The following is an 8,671-nucleotide window of genomic DNA, read 5'->3' on the forward strand; positions in this document are numbered from 1 at the left end:
AAAAAATGACGTCATTTTGTAGGCGTAACGTCTGCAGGGGGGGAAAATGTCTTTGTCTCGCGGAGTATGGATCCAGCTTTACTCACAAAGCTGACTTTCCTCCTGGATCCTGCCTGTTAGACTCAAACCACGTTCACACAAAGACGGCGATAAACAGACAAACTGAGGAACTCTCTGAACGTCTGTGTTTTTCTATTTTAGATAACACACTGATTTTTCTTTGTGTTCATAATTTACGTTGTCAGTTGTTGAACAAAATCCAACATGTCTGCCCAGCCTGGGTAAGCACTCACCTGACAGTCCAAATTTTACACAACACAACAGCAGCACAACAAACCAGCAGACTGTGTGACTTCAGACAGTTCATGTCATCTTCAGCAGTGACCAATGACGCGACTGAGCTGCTTCAGGTCCACCCTGTGACTCAGCTGCAGCTAAATCCTCACACTTACACTGATTGTTTCACTTCTGGTTGGTGATTCTCACAAAATGCCCACAAATCAGTTTGAACTCAACATCAGTGCAGTTACACAGGACAAAGTCCTGACATGACCTGACTAAATATACAACGATACACAACTATTATTCATGTAAACAATGTGCTTTGACAATGTACAAATGTACAAACAATGTAATTTTCTGTGCCAACATGGTGCCAGCATGGCCTCCATGTTGGTGGGAGGGGGTTGATACAAACAGAGGGCGGAGCTTCAAAGTGAAATATAAACTTCCTCTCAGTGAATCTAACAGTACGAGTCAGTGTGTGTCTGACTGCTACAGACAACTCTCCAGCAGGACGTGTGGATCCACTGCAGCAGGACTACAGTAAGTTTCAGCAGCTCTGCATTATTCTGGTCTTTTCCTCTAGAACTGCATGTAAAGTTAGAAATGTGAGTCCCTGGTTAGTGTAACTAGTTTATTCCTTTCTAGTGCTTTTGTACGCGGCCTGGATACCCTCCCCGTGAACCTGGAAGTTTGACGGTGCTAGCGGGAGTCGCTAGCTGCATTTGCGTTCAGAGCTTAGCCAGATTCCAGCGAATCTGTGTGAACAGGGTCTAAAATAACATGACACAGCTACCAGAGGTTTGCTAGTGTTTCCATGCAATGTTGGTTAGATTATAGAGGCAGTAGAAAGTTTGTCTGAAAGGTGAAGCAGTGCTGAGAGCTACAGAGTCCACCTGCAGTAAGGACACAGAGGACAGCTCCATCATCAGACAGTGTACTTTATTCAGAAAGCTGCACTGTTCACTGTTTAATGTCCAAAAGTGCAGGAAGTGCCCCTCACTGTTTTGTGTTATTATTTCAAGTTTCAATGTGTAACTGGGCACAGTGTTATCATGTGAAATCCAAACCCAGATGTAGACCTCATCCTGACCCTGGTCCCTGTGGACCTGTGACTGTTGCCTCTGTGCTTTCTAATTTACTGAACACTGAGTTTTATTCCACTGTTTGATCAAAATCATGTGCACAACTTCAGTTTCATGTTGTTTTCACTCTGAGCTGTTACGATGTAAATTGTTACACACTCGGCTTCAGGATCTTCCTGGTGTGTCCTCATAGATAATGGACTTCTCACTAGAAGAATTAGAGTCTCCTGAGAGCCTGGAGGTTATGCAGCTCATCCAACGTCTCATGGTGAGTTATTTCAACCTCACACTTCAGTAAAATGATTGTTTTTGTCATCACACTAACGTGCATGTGTGTGTTATAGGACAGCTGTTGTGACCCTGCTGTATCCAGGGAGGACCTCCGCAGGCAACTTGTAGAGATTGAATGTAAAGTTGTGGACATATTAACAAGACGTGCTCTTAAACTCGAGGCCATGGAAAAGGAAATGGCTCTTCTTACACAGCAGTTACACGAGAACGAAGAATAACTGAGAGAACTGAACGAGGCCCTCCAACGACGGCTGTCAGAGAAGAAGATAACTATTGACAGGACAAATCATTTCACACGTGATGTGTCACACATACAACTAAACACTGTGTTTTTTCTTACTCGGATTGATGCTGAGCAGCTGTTAGTGGAGGATCCTGGGGAAGAAATCAAATGTCCCCGTAATGGCTGATGACCAACACAGAAGCACAGGGTGGCTGTGTGAGAGGAAGCAGCCATTGTTACAGCAGTGTGTCATTTCTTTCATGTCTGCATGCTATTTGTTTATTTTTGCTGTGTATTTAAAGAAAATACTGTTTTCCAAAATTCATTCTTATTTGATTCACATTCTTAGCAATTCATTGATTCGAATGAACAAGCTCTCAGTCAAACCTCAATCACATGACAACCGTTCTGCTAAGCTGTTCTTTTGTGTTACTGACATGCAGACACATGAGTCTCTTCTCATTCCACACTTTAGTATTTAATACCATTTAGTACTTACATTAAATATAACAAGTCACTACATCACCGTGTTCTTTAATCGTGGTAAAACATCATGAAAACATCTGAGCAGCAGCATCATAAATCACACATTCTACATGTAAACATCAACAAATGAAAACAGTCCCTTTGAATTAGGACTCCTGGAGACAAAGAAGCTGAGCATCAGGTTTGCAGTCATTTCAGGAGGAGGAGGAAGATTGATACTATGTTGATACTATTCATGATTCCATGGTTTTGCTTTTTTGCCCAAACACCAGTTTCCTTAATGTGTAACAAGCTGATAATGTTCAGAGGTGGGCGTGTACGTGCGCCTAGCATGATAATAGACTGAACCAGAGGTCTGGCAGACAGTACTGTTTGACCTGTGTGGATTCTCAGTTAGTGGAGAGGCTTTTCCACTTTTCCCCAATCACTACACCCACTCCAAAATTCTGACCAATCACACAACAGTATTTAAATATGACCCCAGAAAAAAAGTTGTGCTCAGAGGAGGAGAACAAGCTGTGAGACCTCCCAAACACACTGTTGTTTTGTTTGGACTTTTTTGGTAACAGAACAGGACATATGAGAAGATTTTGTAAAACACTGATGGGAGTAATAACAACATTACACCCAGCAGACACTTTATTATGTACACCTGTTCAACACAATGTATTAATAACGGGTGGTCCAAGAAGTAAGAAGCAGCAGCAGTGTCTCCAGTGGAGCTCACAGCAGGATCCTCCTCCTATTATTCAGAGACCTGTTTGAAAATCTCAGCAGTCAAAGACACTTATTGAACAAAAGTCCACATCTGCCTTCTACATGGGTCTAGCTGATGTTACAAGTACACACTACACACACTGTGCTGACGTCATTTCATCACAAAGTGTCTGTGAAATGATGTTGTCAGATGTGAAAAGAGGTAAGGAAATGCTCAATATCATTTTCATCAGTCAATTTTTGCACTTCTGGTTCTGTTTAGCTTGTGGGCCAAAAATAACACATTGTAAAACAGAAGCTATGGACCTTATAAAATCTGACATCCAAACAGGACTACACAGTCCATCAAATGATACCATCATATGTAGCACTGAGGTCTGAATGATTTCAGCTGAGCTGTGCAGGTCCTCTAAAGCCATCATTTACCAGTAGTCCAAATTGTTATGTATTTTGGTCCCTACGGGTAACCATAGTTACGTTGTACGTAAGCATGTAATGTTGAGTATGCCCCTGTATGAGGATGAGTTGAGCTCTGCCAAGTTGCTAGACAGAGGCTAATAAATTGTGTCGTTTCTAAGAACTATTTCCTCATTTCCCTCACCTGAAATAATGATGAAAGATATAACAAATTGTTGTTGTTCTGTAAATTCTTTTGAAATATGAGAACTGAGGTCAATAAAGCTCACATCTACAAAACCAACAGTCACAAAGACAACTGTAGACAGGCAAACTCAGAGTCAGAGTCTTTATTGCAGATCAAAAATGATACGAGAAGACCTGAGTCAGCAACCGGTTGCAAAAACAAGGCATAATCCCTTCCTTCTAAAGCCATCAAGCCCCTCCTTGACTGCTACTCATCTTTTAATCTTCTGCCACTGTCCATCCATGGCACCTGGCCGTGTGTGTGTGCCTACTTGTGCCGGGTTAGCCCCCTGTCTCGCCAGGGTCAGTGTTTTACACCACTGCTACAGCTGGGCAGCCCCTCTTTTTCTTACCAGGGCCCACCTACTTGCTGCCCTGCCACCACATAGCAGCACATTGTCACACTTTTCTCTCTTGTTTAAACAGTCTCAAAATGCAAACCTTCGTAGAAAAATAAGTCAGGTATTATAGAATTAATTTGAATTTATTAATTGACAACTGTCTACAGACAATCAGGGCTATCAAGTGTTACATGCTATGTTAAGGAAATGATACTGCAGAAATGCAGTACAATTGATTGAACATGTCCCAGCATGCTTTACCTCCATCACATTCTGAGATACAGCTGATATACCTGAAGGCGCTGTGGCTTAGTTGGTCAAAGCGCCTGTCTTGTAAACAGGAGACCCTGGGTTCAAATCCCAGCACTGCCTTTGTGTTTTCGGGGCAGCAGCGCCACAGTGGTATAGCAGGGTTGTCCAATAACCGGAAGGTTGGTGGTTCAATCCCAACTCCTCCCTAAAGTCAATGTTGTGTGTCTTTGGGCAAAACACTTCACCCTAGCCTGTGGCGCACCTTGCTAGTCATTGTATGACACTGCTTGGCAGCAGCCTTAAAGAATTTCCCTCTGGGATTACTAAAGTATCTAAAATAAAAAAAAACATAGTTTTATATAAATTATTTAACAATTCATTCAGGAAACCAATTCATTGAACTGGTTGCATAAAAAAATGTTTTTTCGACATACACACAAATCAACATGACAGATCTCAGCTGTCAGTTTACATTCAATAGTACACAGAAATAAAACCTACCAAAGAACATTAAACAAATAGTTCAGTTGGTCACACCTGTTTGGCAAACACTTGACTTATTTGTGTGGGTTCTCTTGTGGACAGTTAAAACACTATTTTGTCTAAAACATTTCCACCATAATTTGCAAGAAAATGGCTTCTCATCTGTGAGTTCTCATATGGAAAGTTAAGTTACTTTTTTGACTGAAACATTTGTCACATGTTTTGCAAGAAAATGGTTTCTCACCTATGTGGGTTCTCATGTGGGCAGTTAAACTACCATTTTGAGTAAAGCATTTCCCACATGTTTTGCAAGAATGTGGTTTCTCACCTGTGTGGGTTCTCATGTGGACAGTTAAACTACCATTTTGAGTAAAACATTTCCCACATGTTTTGCAAGAATGTGGTTTCTCACTTGTGTGGGTTCTCATGTGGGCAGTTAAACTACCATTTTGAGTAAAACATTTCCCACATGTTTTGCAACAATGTGGTTTCTCACCTGTGTGGGTTCTCATGTGAATAGCTAAGTCATGATTTCGACAAAAGCATTTGCCACATGTGCTGCAAGAAAATGGCTTCTCACCTTTTCTACCAGGTTTACATTTTACAGATTTTTTTCCTGGAGGAGAGTTGTGAGAGACAATCCTGTCACAGCTTAGTTCTAGTTCAATATAGTTCCTTTCATTAGCAACAGTCAATATAGAGGGCTCAGTCTCCTCTCTCGGTTCATGCTGCTCTTCCTCATGACTGCTGGAGAGAACATGCGGTTCCTTTCTAACCTGTGGGAGTTCTGGTTCCTCCCAATCCAGGCTGCTGTTCCTGTTCTGGTTACAGAGCTGCTGGTCAGCTAGAATCCGCTCTTTCTCCTTAAAATTGTGTTGTTGAGTGAGATCTAAAGGGTTAGAACAAGAAAACATGTTTAACAGTTTTGATCATTAAGCTTAATATAAACGTTGCACAGAACTGAATAGGATCCTGCATGAGTCACTGGATTCACTGCTTGTTTGCAGTTTCACTTACCTGTTCTGTGTAACTTTATCTCAGGTGTCAGCAGTGGGTCCTGATGGTTGAGCTCTTCTTTGTATTGGATGACAAACGGTGCAAAATGGTCCAGACTGGATTTTTTTTCCTGGTTACAGAGCTGCTGGTCAGACAGGATCTCTTTCTCCTTACAGTCATGTTGTTGAGGGAGAACTGGAGGAACAAATGGACACAAAGCAGAGCTCTCAAGTTTTCAAGTTCAAGCTTAGAGTGAGTTTCCCAGTACCCCTTTTGTATACTGCTATATCACCAACATTGTTATTTAATACTAATACTAATACTAACATCTCAAATACCATTGTGGTTGATAGAAAATATCTATGATGTACTTTTTTTAGGGCTGCAACGATTACTCGAGTAATATTCCAATGCAAAATGCATTGATAACTAATTTAGCATTCGACGACTCGTTAGTGACATCATTGAGAATGATTCTCTTGTGGTGCAGTGGGATGATCAGTGTTTTGGGTTCAAGAGGTCCTGGGTTCGAAACGCGAGTGAGCAGTTTGCAGGTCGGACACATAGACACACGGTTTTGGCGCCGGGTATGGAGGAGGTTGCGGTGTGAAGTAGGGCTGAGCGATATGGCAAAAAATGTATCATGATAATTTATTTCCATATCAGTCGATATCGATAATTAACACGATAAGTAAAATCTATATTTATTTCACATTTAGAGGAGAACAGTTTGTAGAAACCAGATGGTTAATTGTGGTGAGATAACGGTCGGGTACGCATCTATTATTGCATTCAGAGCTGCTTTTCAACCGTGTAGACGACCCAGCTAGTCAGGGGTGATACGTCTCCTGTCGAATCAACCATCTTTGATATACCATGTGAGAGCGGAAAGCTCTACAATTGGAGTTTGAGCACCTTGTGATCTTGTTCCATCGTCCGATTGGACACTGACTTTCCCATAGACACAGCCTGTAAACAAGACAGAGACATGGCGGAGTATACTAATAGAAAGCCTAAAGTGTCCTCTTTTCGGAGAAAACAAAAGTTGAACCGTAAGCGACTTTGTAAAACATGCTTTTGTCGACTTCGAATATTATAAAACACATAATAATAAAACACATAATGTTATAAAACATAAAAAAGTAGCGTGGCTGCATGTGCAAGGTCTAAGTGCTTTAGGTATAATTTAAACAAACAAAAACAAAACAGCCAAAATATCTCCACACTACAGACGTTTTGTGTCTTCCACGTTGTCTGTGCTGTTAATTTTTCTCTCACCACTCCTCCAAGTCACAGCTCCTCACAGTGACGGTGCAGCTCCACATGTAGCACTCGAGAGCCCAGCATGCAATGCGCATGTGCAGCGTCACACAACGTGTACACATTTATTGAGCATTATCGAACTTTTGTCATATTGTTATTGAAAAAAGTTATATCGCGATAATTATCGTTATCATTTTTATCGCCCAGCCCTAGACTGAAGCATTGACGCTGCAGCTGTTTCTATTGGGAAAACGATGACATTTACGCGTGATCCGAGTACTTGAATAATCGCAAAAATAATCGGCGAGTATCTGAGTACCAAAATACCGGTTTGTTTCAGCCCTAACTTTTGATTACATTATGCCATCCCCAACCCAAAAATGTGGTCCACTGGGCATTGCCCGGTATGCCAGATGGCCAGTCCATACCTGCTCTCAAGAGCCCTGACTAATGTGTTGATGGAAAGATCTAAACCCTGGAACAACCAAAGGACCTAAACCAACATTAAAGTTCTAATAAACAGAAATAATAATAAACATTCAGGTTCTGACAAAGAAAAAAAACACTTTTGATCTGGTTATGGACAATATTTTGCACAAGTTTGACATCTTAGAGACGTTTTACCTTGAGGAGCGTTGTGAGAGTATCAAAGTATATATTCTATTCTATTCTATTCTATTCTAGTATGGTCAAGATGTAAAGTGGTCATACTGCCACAAAGTCTTAAGCTGCATTCCAGGATAATGAAAATCTTGTCTGATTTTTTTCAGGTCTTTATGAACACACAAATCCAATCCACATTCCTGACTTTCAAATCAAGCACAGATGACCTGTGTTTGAGTCAACTATGAACGCTCGGCTGTGCTCGGGCATTTCTTTCTCAGCCCACCCTTCGATAGCTCAGTTGGTAGAGCGGAGGACTGTAGTGAGACAATAAAACTGAAATCCTTAGGTCGCTGGTTCAAATCCGGCTCGAAGGAGTGACTTTTAACCCTCGAGAGTTTCATCATAATGTCACATCATTTTTTCACTGGTTTTTTGGCTAAAGGGCCGATGTGACATATATGTCACAATGATTTTTATCTGATTTGATTTTTTATCTGAAGTGCATTTGTTCAATGCATGTGTTTACAACACGTTTATGTAATAAAGGATGTGTTATGTAGTCATTAGAATCCTTGACTGGTCAAATCTTACCTTTAGCAAGTCGATAGAGCCTTTTTAAAATTTGCTAGCTCTGCATCTGTAAACACAAAATCACCTACAAACAAACCAGCCTGTTTGACCCCAATGGTACAGCAAATCACTCATTAAGGAATATGACATGCAGTTTTTATTTAGTAAACAATGTTTAGCTTTTAATCTTAGTGAAACTGAGGGGAAATCGCTGCATATCAGTTTACGATTAATGAATTCCTCGATAATTTGCATCCCTATTCTGACCTGGAAGATTGAGAAGATCGGACCAGTTGTATTTTGGAATATCTGAATGCTTTTTTGTGGAATACTTGATGCGGCCCAGCCTCGACCCCCATCGCCCCCCGGGTAAGTTGAGTTTGAGACCCCTGCTGTAGATCTTTGTTTAAAAAAAAAAAAAAGACCATACGCCC

At 41.1% G+C, this 8,671-nt stretch overlaps 2 non-coding genes across 2 annotated transcripts; both read left to right on the forward strand.

Annotated features, from left to right (window-relative positions):
- Positions 1-4,365: 4,365 nt before the first annotated feature.
- trnat-ugu (transfer RNA threonine (anticodon UGU)) lies at positions 4,366-4,439 on the forward strand. The gene has a single exon. It is a non-coding gene; the product is annotated as a tRNA-Thr (tRNA).
- Positions 4,440-7,950: 3,511 nt separating this feature from the next.
- On the forward strand, positions 7,951-8,041 carry trnay-gua (transfer RNA tyrosine (anticodon GUA)). The gene is given in 2 exon segments: positions 7,951-7,987; positions 8,006-8,041. It is a non-coding gene; the product is annotated as a tRNA-Tyr (tRNA).
- Positions 8,042-8,671: the final 630 nt, after the last annotated feature.

This window comes from Parambassis ranga, unplaced genomic scaffold, assembly GCF_900634625.1.
Source record: "Parambassis ranga unplaced genomic scaffold, fParRan2.1 scaffold_22_arrow_ctg1, whole genome shotgun sequence".
NCBI lineage: Eukaryota > Metazoa > Chordata > Actinopteri > Ambassidae > Parambassis > Parambassis ranga.